This window comes from Lepisosteus platostomus, unplaced genomic scaffold (genome assembly GCF_059453375.1).
Source record: "Lepisosteus platostomus isolate fLepPlt1 unplaced genomic scaffold, fLepPlt1.hap1 Scaffold_78_H1, whole genome shotgun sequence".
NCBI classification, from domain to species: domain Eukaryota; kingdom Metazoa; phylum Chordata; class Actinopteri; order Semionotiformes; family Lepisosteidae; genus Lepisosteus; species Lepisosteus platostomus.
The window spans coordinates 310,001-322,684 of NW_028291690.1; the positions used below are offsets into that span (position 1 = coordinate 310,001).

The 12,684-nt window shown below is 46.2% G+C and overlaps 5 non-coding genes across 5 annotated transcripts; 4 read left to right on the top strand and 1 right to left on the bottom strand.

Annotated features, from left to right (window-relative positions):
* The first annotated feature begins 22 nt into the window (after window positions 1-22).
* trnag-gcc (transfer RNA glycine (anticodon GCC)) lies at window positions 23-93 on the top strand. The gene has a single exon. It is a non-coding gene; the product is annotated as a tRNA-Gly (tRNA).
* A 1,904-nt stretch (window positions 94-1,997) lies between these two features.
* trnas-aga (transfer RNA serine (anticodon AGA)) lies at window positions 1,998-2,080 on the top strand. Its single transcript has one exon. It is a non-coding gene; the product is annotated as a tRNA-Ser (tRNA).
* Window positions 2,081-2,293: 213 nt separating this feature from the next.
* trnag-gcc (transfer RNA glycine (anticodon GCC)) lies at window positions 2,294-2,364 on the top strand. The gene has a single exon. It is a non-coding gene; the product is annotated as a tRNA-Gly (tRNA).
* A 3,749-nt stretch (window positions 2,365-6,113) lies between these two features.
* On the bottom strand, window positions 6,114-6,195 carry trnas-gcu (transfer RNA serine (anticodon GCU)). The gene has a single exon. It is a non-coding gene; the product is annotated as a tRNA-Ser (tRNA).
* A 5,699-nt stretch (window positions 6,196-11,894) lies between these two features.
* Window positions 11,895-11,966, top strand: trnag-ucc (transfer RNA glycine (anticodon UCC)). Its single transcript has one exon. It is a non-coding gene; the product is annotated as a tRNA-Gly (tRNA).
* The last annotated feature ends 718 nt before the right edge of the window (window positions 11,967-12,684 follow it).

Here is a 12,684-nt window from a genome sequence, read left to right on the forward strand (position 1 = left end):
TTTTTGAAGACCCAGGCACTGAGCATTGGTGGTTCAGTGGTAGAATTCTCGCCTGCCACGCGGGAGGCTCGGGTTCGATTCCCGGCCAATGCAGTGGCTTTTGCAGCGAGCGGCTCCATCACTTGCATCCCCTTGCAACTCGCAACTCAAAAAACCCACTGAAGCTAAGCAGGTGTGAGCCAGGTCAGTACCCGGATGAGGGTGAGCTACAGGGAAAAACAAAGCTTCCAGCTGGAAGCGGTGTTAATGGTGCCGGCGGTGGGGCGCTCACCCTGAGGTCTGTGCGGGTCCCAATGCCCCAGTATAGTGACGGAGATGCTGTGTTGTAAAAGGGCGCTGTCTTTTGGATGAGATGTAAAACCGAGGTCACAGCGCTCTGTGGTCATTCAAAATGACCACCAAAACCTTTGACAAAAGCTCTTGGTAATTGATGGTCTTCAATAATGCTTCTCCTTTAGGTACATTTTAAATCAGCTGTAAAATGCTGTGAAATGGGGGGGCACTTCAGGCCAGTGTAGGATTTGGGTTACAAGAACCATAAAAACTGCACGAGAAAGCCCAAACACTGAATTACACGGCTTTCTTTTCAAAGGAGGACAAAAGAAATTCCCTGAGTTCGATTTTTTGCAGCACAGAGAGGAGCACTGTTGTGAGGCCGGTTAGCTCAGTTGGTTCGAGCGTGGTGCTAATAATGCCAAGGTCCCGGGTTCGAGCCCCATACTGGCCAGGTCCTTTTCTCCTCTCTTACCAAAGCTGTTAGGTTCCTTTCCGTGGTGAGAGGGGTTGTCATGCAACGCTGCCACGTAGTGCCGACAGACAAGAGTGTTGCGGGAGAAGAGAAAAGTGTTTGAAGATTTAAGAGTGTCTTAGGTGGAGCCAAAATCAAGTGTCACAAATACAAGTGGGAGGATTTCCAATGTTTAATATGGTAAAAATAAGCGGAAGTTATCTGCCGGTCCGGCACAGTCTGCCATGCTTTTGTCATATACTGTAAAGTGGTGTCGAACTGGGTGTCGAACTGGAGCCTCACCATTTGCATATGTGAGGCTCCAGTTATACATCGAGTGTCACATTAAATGACAAAAATGAAGAGAGTTAAAGCAGCTGGAGAGGTTTTCTTACAACTTTTGAGCTGACACAGTTTTGGAAAATGTTTCCTTCACGCTGCACTGTACAACATAGGCAGCCAAGAGTCTCCAAAACAAAACAGAATTGACAGATAGGAGAAAATTCCCACTCATCCTGAAGTTCCCAAAATCCAGCACTGAGCGTAAACAAAGTGTCTAAGTAGCGTGGGAAAGCTAACCCTAACCCTAGCTGGAGTTTGAGCAATCCAGCACTGAGCGTAAAAAGATGAGTCAAAGTAACGTCTAATCGGATTAGTTTCCTTAGAGCTGGTTCAGAGTCTGCTCAAGAGTTTACCTTTCACACATGCGCAAAGAAGAATGTTGGGGGTGCACGCTTCAAGGCGCCTTACAGCTGTAGGGAGTGATTCGAGACGATTCGTGGCGTGTGCTCGTTCCCATATACCGTACGCCCCGGGGTGCAGTGCTAGGATGATGTACAATTCCGCTTGGGCACGTAACGGCGTTATACGCAAGGTTTTCGTTTGTTCGTTTTGTTTTGCTCTGCTTTGCTTTGTTTTGCTTTCCATCGCGTTGGTAAGAGCGTAAATAAAAAGGCGATTCCTGCGTCTACCACTAATGTAAGAGCTATTTCAAGTGCGACGTGGTGCGGCTTTTCAAATGCTTGTGGGCATTTCTCTGTTGTTGATTCTTTTTTTATGTGTAACAAAGTGGCATTTTCATGTCCGGACGGGGAGACTTTATCATTCCGACATGAAGCCACCCTTAAGTCCTCTGAGGCGTGTCTGTCTGCAAGGCTTGTATTTTGGAAATGTTTTTTTGAAACGGAGAACGACTTTGAAATAGGCTTCCGCCGGCGCCTCGCGATCCAGGTAAGATTGTAGCAAGAACGCAGCGGCAGTGGGGCTTGCTGTAGTCGTGGCCGAGTGGTTAAGGCGATGGACTAGAAATCCATTGGGGTCTCCCCGCGCAGGTTCGTAATCCTGCCGACTACGTTATCCGCCTCCAGTCGGTGTGTTTCGGCGCAAGCAAAGAAGCGCGCCTCTTTGCTGTTCCTGGTGGTTTTAAAACGCCCAATCGCTTGTACCCGCTGCCTTGGAAATAAGTTCTTCAGCGTCCGCGAATGGCATTTTGCAGCTGGAAGCAGATGTCGACGCGTTTTGCACAGAGCACCAAAAAAGCGTCTTTTTTGAAGACCCAGGCACTGAGCATTGGTGGTTCAGTGGTAGAATTCTTGCCTGCCACGCGGGAGGCTCGGGTTCGATTCCCGGCCAATGCAGTGGCTTTTGCAGCGAGCGGCTCCATCACTTGCATCCCCTTGCAACTCGCAACTCAAAAAACCCACTGAAGCTAAGCAGGTGTGAGCCAGGTCAGTACCCGGATGAGGGTGAGCTACAGGGAAAAAAAAAGCTTCCAGCTGGAAGCGGTGTTAATGGTGCCGGCGGTGGGGCGCTCACCCTGAGGTCTGTGCGGGTCCCAATGCCCCAGTATAGTGACGGAGATGCTGTGTTGTAAAAGGGCGCTGTCTTTTGGATGAGATGTAAAACCGAGGTCACAGCGCTCTGTGGTCATTCAAAATGACCACCAAAACCTTTGACAAAAGCTCTTGGTAATTGATGGTCTTCAATAATGCTTCTCCTTTAGGTACATTTTAAATCAGCTGAAAAATGCTGTGAAATGGGGGGGCACTTCAGGCCAGTGTAGGATTTGGGTTACAAGAACCATAAAAACTGCACGAGAAAGCCCAAACACTGAATTACACGGCTTTCTATTCAAAGGAGGACAAAAGAAATTCCCTGAGTTTGATTTTTTGCAGCACAGAGAGGAGCACTGTCGTGAGGCCGGTTAGCTCAGTTGGTTAGAGCGTGGTGCTAATAACGCCTAATCGTACGGGCCAGGTCCTTTTCTCCTTTCTTACCAAAGCTGTTAGGTTCCTTTCCGTGGTGAGATGGGTTGTCATGCAACACTGCCACATAGTGCCGACAGACAAGAGTGTTGCGGGAGAAGAGAAAAGTGTTTGAAGATTTAAGAGTGTCTTAGGTGGAGCCAAAATCAAGTGTCACAAATGAAAGTGGTTGGATTTCCAATGTTTAATATGGTAAAAATAAGCGGAAGTTATCTGCCGGTCCGGCACAGTCTGCCATGCTTTTGTCATATACTGTAAAGTGGTGTCGAACTGGAGCCTCACCATTTGCATATGTGAGGCTCCAGTTATACATCGAGTGTCACATTAAATGACAAAAATGAAGAGAGTTAAAGCAGCTGGAGAGGTTTTCTTACAACTTTTGAGCTGACACAGTTTTGGAAAATGTTTCCTTCACGCTGCACTGTACAATATAGGCAGCCAAGAGTTTCCAAAACAAAACAGAATTGACAGATAGGAGAAAATTCCCACTCGTCCTGAAGTTCCCAAAATCCAGCACTGAGCGTAAACAAAGTGTCTAAGTAGCGTGGGAATGCTAACACTAACCCTAGCTGGAGTTTGAGCAAACCAGCACTGAGAGTAAAAAGATGAGTCAAAGTAACGTCTAATCGGATTAGTTTCCTTAGAGCTGGTTCAGAGTTTGCTCAAGAGTTTACCTTTCACAGATGCGCAAAGAAGAATGTTGGGGGTGCACGCTTCAAGGCACCTTACAGCTGTAGAGACTGATTCGAGACGATTCATGGCGTGTGCTCGTTCCCATATACCGTACGCCCCGGGGTGCAGTGCTAGGATGACGTACAATACCGCTTGGGCACGTAACGGCGTTATATGCAAGTGCGGGACGTGAGGGTTTTCGTTTGTTCGTTTTGTTTTGCTCTGCTTTGCTTTGTTTTGCTTTCCATCGCGTTGGTAAGAGCGTAAATAAAAAGGCGATTCCTGCGTCTACCACTAAGGTAAGAGCTATTTCAAGTGCGGCGTGGTGCGGCTTTTCAAATGCTCAACAGGATGACTTCGCATGCACGCGTGCTTTCATGCAGTCGTGTGTGCAACCATGTCTGCTTACGTGCAAACGGGCGTGGTTTCATGTATGCAAAAAACTTTCCTGGGCTCTTCTGAAGCACATAAAATTATTTGGAGATATACATTTGTCTTGTTTTCCTCTTAGGCTCTAGAATTGATAACTTTTTTTTCATTTTTGGCATTTTTCATAATTTTCTAGAAAGTGGTTGCAAGCCCGATATCATGCAAAGAAACGTCAGGATTCGGGGATCAGTCAATGGATTTTCTTCAAAGTTGGATTTTTGCACTCTGTTGACCAAGAGATGTTGTTCTATAATGTTTTTTTTTCAAATTTAAAAATATCATTTTTTCATGGAGCTTTGAAGGGGATGGATTCACCCTCCCTTAGCCAGGACAGAGCTCCAGGAGCCTGCGTAGGATTCTAGCTTTCTCCCCTTGCAGGCACCTGGCACAGAAGACAATATTTTTTTCCTTAAAATCTTTTTTTTTGTGTTCCTTGTTGTTCCAAACTTAATTTTAATCACTTTTAATTAGAGATTTTATTAAAAATAGTGCAATAAATGACTAATTTCACAAAAATTAATGTAATATAAAACGGATGTTTTCAACTTTATTGTAGTGTTTTAGAAACTAATATGTCTTCAAAAATGGTTGTTTTTCACTCCTATGAATGAAAACTGTTGTTATATGATGTTTTTTTTTTCAAATTTTAAATGATCATTTTTTTATGGAGCTTTGAAGGGGATGGATTCACCCTCCTTTAGCCAGGACAGAGCTCCAGGAGCCTGGGTAGGATTCTAGCTTTCTCCCCTTGCAGGCACCTGGCACAGAAGACATCATTTTTTTCCTTAAAATCTTTTTTTTTGTGTTCCTTGTTGCTCCAAACTTAATTCTATTCACTTTTAATTAGAGATTATATTAAAAATAGTGCAATAAATGACTAATTTCACTAAAAATACTAAAAGTAATATAAAACGGATGTTTTTAACTTTATTGTAGTGTTTTAGAAACTAATATGTCTTCAAAAATGGTTATTTTTCACTCCTAGGAATGAAAGCTGTTGTTATATGATGTTTATTTTCAAATTTTGAAAAAGCAAAGGATTCTAGCTTTCTCCACTTGCAGGCATCGGACACAGAGAACCTCATGGTTTTCCTAAAAATCATTTTTTATGTTCCCTGGTGTTCCAAACTTAGTTTTAATCAATTTTAATTTGTTATGTTACAAACAGGGTAATAAAGTCTTAATTGGACTATAACTAATGTCATATTGTCTGCTACAAAACTGATATTTTCAGCTCTATTGTAGAGATTCTAGAATCAACTAATAAAGAATTGAAATAAAAAAAGGGCATAAGAAGACATTACCAACAACGACCACATGATGGAGATATTGTCTAGACATTACCAACAACGACCACAAGATGGAGATATTGTCTAGACATTACCAACAACGACCACAAGATGGAGATATTTTCCAAAGAGGCAAGAGGGGCAAAGCTGCGATAAGGTAAAATCATTTTTTGAAAGAGATTGTTGTCAGAATGCACATCCGTATCCCAAACAGAATCTCTAGTAAAATATGATCATTTGTGAAACAGGCAAATGAGTGTCAGCTACAATATGATTGCTACATATCTGCATTTGTTGGTATTTAAGGAGTAAGAGTGCAGGTTTAAACCTGCGATCCAGTGTGTTGAAGAATTTCACAACACTACCTCTAGCACATATGGAAATAAATCCTCATAATGATTATTGCCCTGGGCATGTACCAAAAAAGCAGTGAGCATATATATATATATCACTGGGTTGAAGCTAGAAACACAGAATAACTGCAAACACATCCTAAATACAGTGTTCCAGCACCTTTGACCTCATCCAGAACGTATCATTTCTTGAAAGGGATTGCTGTCCGAATGCACATCTGAATCCCAAACAGAATCTCTAGTAAAATACGATCATTTGTGAAACAGGCAAATGACTGTCTCAGGGGCCCATTTCTCATTGTCAGACACATGTATGCAATGCTTTCACTGTGCATTGAGCAATAGGGATCAAAAACAGAATGGAAACAGACATGGAAACCAACGAGGATGGGATTTGAACCCATGCGTGCAAAGCACAATGGATTAGCAATCCATAGCCTTAACCACTCGGCCACCTCGTTAACAAAACTGGGCTGTCCCAACTGGGTTGGCGCGCTCCAGATGATCTTTTTCTTTTTTTTCCCTCGTACTCGAGGGTCATTTTCCTGTTCCACATGCGATTTCAACATTTTCCTTGGGAGATGTCAAGCCAGCAAGCCACTGCTGTGGTTCAGTGGCCAGCGTGGAGTTCAGTGGCCCTGTTGTACACAGAAAGCACATTGAGCTCCTTGGACATGAAAAGTTCCAGATAAAAGCCATTTGTCATCCTTTCTCTTGGTGTCGATGTTGCTATTGTATGTAAAGGTGGCAACTTGCTCAGCGAGCAGGCGGAGCACACACCGAATGCAGATGTGTCTGAGTGGTGTGTCCAAGTGGCTGCAAAAGGACAGCACTCCCGGGGCGCTGTGGCTTAGTTGGTTAAAGCGCCTGCCTAGTAAACAGGAGGCCCTGGGTCTGAATCCCAGTGGATAACCGCCTACGGCTAGACTTAATTAAATGCAAGTATTCATTTCCTGTCTTTAACACGACTTGTTTTTCTTAAAATGGATGCAACTTGCAAAACATGAAATACAAACCTTGCTAATCAGCGCTAGCAGCTGGCAAAAAAAAAGAAGTCAGCAATGTTTTTTTTCTTTAACCTTAACCCTGCTAATGGAGAAGAGTTAAACGACCGAGTCTATGCAGCTTAAACGGTGCGCACGTCGGGTTCTTAGCTGAAAGGGTGGTAAATCACGCTCACCCCAGTCCTTAATCTTTTAAAGAGGATACAAAATTGAACCTAGTCGCCACATCACATACATCCTGTTCAATGATAAAAAGGTAACATCTATCCTCGCTCCAGAGTAAATCTCACGTTGAGGGCATATTTTTTTTCACTTTACCGTGAATCGGGCTCGGCTGCACAGAGGAGAGAGCAGAGCAATGAGGTCACGGGGACAGGGGAGTCACACGCTGGCTGTTTGAACACGCGGAAGATCACTGAGGGATCCACAGTATATGGACCCTCCGTGCGCAATCAGTCCGCACTCCGGACTCTGAAACCTGCCATCCGAGTTAAGATCTCGGCAGAACCTGAAGCGCAGTTCCTTCTTAAAACGTAATCTGGTGAGCATTTCTAGAATCGTACTTGTATAGATGCAGCCTTTAATGTGTTGCTAGGTTAAAATTGATGACTTCTTGTATTTCAGTAGGCAACTGCCCTCTTGATTTTGGATTTAATTTCTTTATTACAGTGGCGCTTTTATGAAGCCAAGGGACCAGGGAGCTGCCCCAGTACTGGGATGGCCAGTTCGAAATCATAGAAACTATTGTCAATTCCAGTCCCATGTCAGTGCGAGCAGGGATTTTGACATCTTGTTTTGCTATGTTCTGCACCAACAGGCAGGTGGCTCGGCCATTCCGTTCCAGTTTGGGGGTACAACAGACTGCTAGGTTCAGTCTGATAAACTGAGCTGATGGTTGGAAGAAAACCATCTCAGCGTCCATTCTCTGTCCCTTCTTTAGGACAAGGCGTACCGGAAACCCTGCTGTTGACGCAGGAACGATCAGGTCCGATTCGTTTACTACCTGGCAGGCCTGAGGAATCGTCTGACCTGACCGAATGTTCTCGGGGTCACCGCTTAGAGAGTGGGCATCTGGGTCCACCCGTTTCCACAGCACACTGTTTACTGTGTCCAGCTGGGCGCCCAGTCGAACCAATAGGTCTGCACCAATGCAGACCGAATGGGTCAGCTGAGGTGCTACCTGGAAGTAGTGAGCAAACTTCCTTTTTCCGATGGAGATGGAAGCTACACAGCTTCCTTTGCTCCAAATGGACCTATGAGGTGGGGGTGCCCACCACAGAACCTGTGACTGCGTCACCAGGGTCACCTGACAGCTTCGCGACAGGTCCTCGAACAGACCTTCACTGATTATGGACTTCTCAGAGCTGAGGCTAAGAATTACATCATCAACCTGCACTTCTGCCACCTGGACCCCCTCCCACCACCATGGGGTGGTAGTCCTGGACCCCCTGAGGTACCAGGGTGCACAGAAAGGACTCCCATTCATTACCGGACAGGGAGATCCACTCTTCTTCAGGGATGAAAAGGGGGTGTGCTTTACCTGGCGGGTCAAGCAGCTGCTCGGAGCACTGCTCCTGTAGTTGGGAGACCGTGGGAGTGCTGGCCTGGGCAGGACTTCCCTGTAGTTTTGGAAAGCAAGAAGAGACATTTATTCTCGTCCAGAGGAACCAGGAGGAACCTCCAACTCAGCTATAGTGTTCAGTGGGCACTGTGTGATCACAGCATAACCACTGAATCCCCCTTTTTGCTGTGCAACAGGCTTAGGGTTTTTGACCTGAGCCCACAATTTTCCACGCTGGCAGTCCACCAGAGGCTCCAGCCTGTCAAGCAGGTCTTGGCCAATGAGTAGTGGCTCTCTTTTTAACCTAGAGATGTAAACAGGATGCACCATGTTCATTGGCCCGAACCTAAGTGCCACCCACACTCGGTGTGTGATCCTGGCATGATCCTGGGTATAGCTGGAAATATCTATCTTACACGGTTCTACCTTAAGTCTGATGCCTTTTCCTTTCGCTACTCGTTTGAGCTCGCTGAGTAGATCGGCTGACATCAAACTAATTTCAGCCCCAGTGTCAATCAGTGCTTCTCTATCTAAGACGTTTTCAAGAAAAACCTTGATATAAATACGCCTTGCTTTGCCTTTCTGGCTGAGATTCCCTAAGAATTGTTGGAAGCCTGCCTTTTCTTTGACTTCAGGGGCGGGGTCAGCGCCCAACTCAGAGTCACAGCCTTCTTCCAGGCAGGAACCCTCCCACCCAATCAGATAGACTGAGGGAGGGGCTTGGGACGGATCCCCGCCTCCTCCAGTGAGAAGGGGCGTGGTCCCCCTAAGCTCATTCACACTTCTGGCATTCGGTGCGGAAGGTTTACCCTGTCCTGATCTCTCAGGCAGGGCTTGTTCAAGCCTGGCCAGGCGGGCTGCAGTCGACTCCCTTCGTCCAGTCTTATGATAGACTCTGCCTGAGCCCTTGCCTTCCCCGTAGCGCTCACGGCGGCTCTGACGCTTAGTGCGGTCCTGCCTGCCTATTTTGTGCCGGGGCTTAGCGAGCTCAGGAACCTCAGCTGCCTCGAGCTGAGGCGAGTCGTCAACCCTGCTGGCTTTAGTGGCGAACACGGCCGTTTTAGCAGGTTTTCGCTCTGAGGAAGCAGAGACTTCAGCTCCCCAGGCTTTTTGAGCCAACCTTCTAATGTCAGCCATTTTCATCGCTGTGTGTGCATCACAATCATTTTCCTGACTGAGGGATGCAGATTAGCAATGAATAAACCTTTGAAATTCACGTTCTCTTCGCAACCCTCTTCATTCCGCCCTGCAAAATAAGTGCGCCTAAGCCTCTGATAATAGTCGCGAGGGGCTTCAGCTTTTTCGTGCTTAATATGGTGCACAGCAGCCACGGCAGCTATGGGATCGATAAAAGCCGAAAATTCTCCGATCATTGCCTGACACAGCTCCTCAAAGCTATTACAGACTTCCGGTCCTTGTCTAGACATCCACTCGTGGATCGCTCGGCTGGTAGTTTTCCTTACTTACATAGCCTTTTCCTGTTCGGACGCTTCGGGCATAAACTGCAAAGTATATCTCAGCTCATCGATGTAGGTCTCCACATTATTCCCTGACACTGACGGGTCAAACCTTTCTACATCTTTGGCTAACTGCCTCAGGGAGTGGAGGTTAATTTTTACGGTTTCTCCGCGGGCAGGGAGACGGCCGTGATCAGGAGCAGGGGGTCTATGCCTGAACTGACTCGCCCTTGCGTCTCGCGCAGGACTCGGCGATCTCCCCCATGCCGATCCGACCACAGACCCTGGCTGGGAGAAACCTCCTCCCGGCGCGTTGGGTGAGCGCTCCGGGCTGCTAGGTGGGCTGGCATGCAAGTGGGATCTAGTCTATTTTGCTTCCAGTACGGCAGCATCTGACTCCTTTTGCCTTTCCTGGCTGAGCTCATTTAAACTCTCAATTTCTTTTTCTTTTTCTTTCGAGCTCCCTTCCAGGTCTCTCCTAGCTACCTCAGCCGCAGTTTCTCTAGCAGACAAGTCATCTAATTTACCTAAAACTTCCCTGAGTCAGTCTTCACTTTCCTCATTTTTCACTCTCTTTTCTCTGATTATATCCAACAACTCGACTCGCTCCACCTTATATCTTTCTAGCGTTCCCTGAAGCTTTTGAAACTTTGTCAGCTCGGACAAAGACAGTTCCAGCTGTTTAGCTAGATTTAAGGTGAAACTCGATAGGACCAGAACTGCGTTCACAGACACTCCTGTGTTAAGCTGGTTCGCTACCTTAGCTACTAAATCTACTTGCAGCTTCTCAATATCATCAAAGTTCAACTTTTCGATACCACTCCAGTAACCAGGATTGTCGTCGCTAGAAATAGTACTTATAAGCGACTCCACTTCAGACATTTTAGCAGCCATTGTCATTACGTCAGAGAAACTTTAAGAGTATTACTTTTTTTTTTCTTTTTCCAAAATACAGTATGGAATCTAGACACCCGAGCAGATGGATTTCCAATCAGCACACGTTACACTAAACGCTAGAAAACAGGGGGATTTCTTTACGCAGTTATCAGCACACCCGGTATTCGCGTATAGAAGCCGCGGTGCTGTGCTGAACTTCAGTTATTCTGTGCGACTGATTCTCATTTCATTCTAAACTCACCCACCCAGGGACGCCATTAAATGTAATGGTTTGATGGGTTTACTGAGACAATTATTAATTGTAGCAGTAATCACAAGGTTGTTCGTTGGGGCTTTTAGAAAATCAATCGTCAGAACAACTAACAACGCACACACAGGGGTTCAATACACTAGATACATTTATTAATATAAATTGTGCACCAAACATATACTAGTCTGCCTGGATACGAGTGGCAGACCTTACTGTGAGGGTTATCAATATACAAGGTATATAATCCCGAAGAGATGCAAACACAAAGAGATACACAACAGAGAATATATGTCAATATATATCGTTCGGTTACCAAATCGCTAATCAGTGTTATTACCCACTGTTACTCTAAACTCGGAAGTAAATACATTACTCATGAATTAAATTGATAACAACTTGTGTTGAGGTACAATTAAATTCTCGAGACGCAATGTAGAACATGGGGTTTACTTATCCACTGTGTATGGATTTGGAATTTCCCGGCACGAACACCAAACCAGCTGACAGGCTCTGTTGCAGCCTCTGTTCCAGCGGTTGTCCAATGGGCGTTGTCCCGGCGTCCTCTGGCTACCGGCCAACCAGTCAAGGTGCAGCTCGGAGTAGGACGGGCGGAGGAATCTGACTGCGGCGCGCAGTCCTCACAAGTCACTCTTGTGCCTGGGAAGAAGCTGGTTCGTTCCCGGTCCAGCACTGCTTCTGAATAAGCTATTCAGGTTGTCGACGAGGGTCCAACTGTAGGGTCCAACTGTCCAACACAAACACAATCTGTGGCGTTTAGCGTGACAGTCTTGCAGGCATCGTGCTGTCTCACTGCAATACTATACCGCTGGAGGAAACAGTCCATCTGGCCATGAAACTCATTTGAACGTCTAGCTACAGCAACTAACAATATCATGATTTATTCAGGATGTGTGGAATCACCATGTCCCGGAGACAGCTTCCGAAATCGTGAGCATTCTCTGGTGGTGTCCTGCAGGGCACCTGTTGGCGTGCGTTGGTGATATAGTGGTGAGCATAGCTGCCTTCCAAGCAGTTAACCCGGGTTCGATTCCCGGCCAACGCAGTGGCGATTGGTTTCAAATGCTGTCATGAGCCTTGGATTGTGACTAGCAAAGCGCAGCCTTTTGAAAAACGGAATGCAAAACAGAATTGAAGGAGAATCTTACAGGGGATTCTGAGCGGTGTCTGCATACACGCAGTCCGATACGGGTGCTGAAAGCTTGAGCTACTCTCAATGTCATGCTGCCTTTCCCCGGAGTAAATCTGTTACATTGAAAGAATGCTTCTGGCAGGTTCAAAAAGCGACCCTTGTTAATTGGAGAAATCAATGATTTCGAATGAATTCTGTATGCGTTAAAAGACAGCTATACACAGAAAACATGCAGGACACTGCTCATGATGTTTCCCGAGCCGAAACACAGTGCGTTTTTCCAAGCCATCTGACAAAGCCCGCCCACTGAAAACTGCAGCAGATCGTGTAAAGACGTTCAACTTTGTAACTACTGCACGCACAGGAAGCAGAATAAATTCCTCTTTTCCGGTTTTATTTATGCGAACCATAAATAAACCAAATAAACCAAGTTGCAAGAGGCCCGCACCCACAGCACAAATTGCGCAGCCTAGGCCACCTCCTCGCCCTGCACACCACCGCCTCCTGCTGGGCCCACTCTTTCGCACACTCACACGCCACACTAACACTCAAAAGTGTGGGCAAAACAAGAAAACGAGCGCACCGTTTCCTACACAACTGCAGTCACCGTTGCGCATTCGCAGCATGTCCC